This window comes from Ostrea edulis, chromosome 3 (assembly GCF_947568905.1).
Source record: "Ostrea edulis chromosome 3, xbOstEdul1.1, whole genome shotgun sequence".
Taxonomy (NCBI): Eukaryota; Metazoa; Mollusca; class Bivalvia; order Ostreida; family Ostreidae; genus Ostrea; species Ostrea edulis.
In genome coordinates, this window is record NC_079166.1 from 67,798,712 (window position 1) to 67,800,255 (window position 1,544).

Here is a 1,544-nt window from a genome sequence, read left to right on the forward strand (position 1 = left end):
TAATCCTTAATTTTGAAATGAATTTCTAAATTTTATAACAGCAATTAAATATACATCCGTATTTTCAAGCTAGTAACGAAGTACTTAGCTACTGGGCTGTAGAGACCCTCGGGGACTAACAGTCCACCAGCAGAGGCCTCGACCCAGGGGTCATAATGTAAAACTTATACGGTACCAATTTTGATCTAATTTTAATTACATTGTGTGGAGACCAGGACTCAGCTGGTTATATGTGTGTATATATATACATATATGGTATCATAGCACTCTTTCATCCTGTAACGTTTTATCAAAGCAGTATATGTCTCGTCATATAGCCTAGTATTATATTAAATGAATACTGTGATACATACCACATGTCAGTAGTTGCACCTGAAAAAGAGTAAAAACAAACCACAAAGCAACGCATTCAAGAATGTAAAGAAGAACGTTGTCAATACACGAATACAAGACAAAATGAAGAAACTTTATAAATCAATATTTGAAGGAAGGAAAAATTCAAACAATTCAACAAATCAATTGACGATGCAGCTTTATATAACTGATTGATAGGACCTCGATCTAACCTGATTCGGTGATTTTGTGAAGTGTATATGGCAAACAACGTCTTCTTTTCCTGGGTTCCATAATTTTTTTGTTTTCCTATCCATCCGTTTGATCGCTACCCTCCATTTCAAGAGTAATTCCTGCTCTGTGGGAAACTTGTGACCCCAAAACCACCACAAAGTGGAACACAACAATATTTCACCGTTGTTTACTTCAAGCGTCTAATTGATAAAGCGTTTTCAGTATCCCCCATAAACCGTGACTAATATTTAAAACCGGAAACGGTGCTGGCGTAAACTATTGTTAGTCCGTTATTGGTACACTGATTTTGACTACGAATTACTCCGTTTACATGATCAAGACAGGTGTGACCAGTTGACAGAAGATTTTTACTCCTCCTAGTGGTCCGTCTTTACCCAACTCTTTATTTTGCATTGCTTATAGGAGTTAAGAGGTTGACCACTGTTCGTTATCTTCGCCTTTCATGTTCAACAAAATGTCGAAGCATGAAACAGATACGGTATACTCTGTGGTATCTTTTATTGATATAAACCCATTTAAAGAAAGCTTTGCATGGCTGCATCTCTTATTGTAAATCAAATGTTTTATTTGTAAACCAAAACCAAAATTATATAATGATGTAATTCCATGTTCAACAGCTGCTGTACACATAACTCATATTTGATATTCACCTCTGGTATTTTCCAGGGGTCCGCGTTTACTCAACTCCCACTTTTGCTTGCCTTTTAGGAAGTATGGGATTGATTGCTGTTAGTTTTTTGCCTTTTTTACTTAGTCATTTCTTTGAAGATCCGTCAGTTTGTTTCACATTTATAATTCATGACGCACTTGAATTCGTAGAATAGAAAAAACCCATTAGTATCTTGAGAACAACTGATTGATCACGTTGACAGCTTATTTAAAATCTACATAACGATAGCTTGAAAGATTCGATAGCATTAATATATATTGAATTTAACACTATATAAATCAGCGAT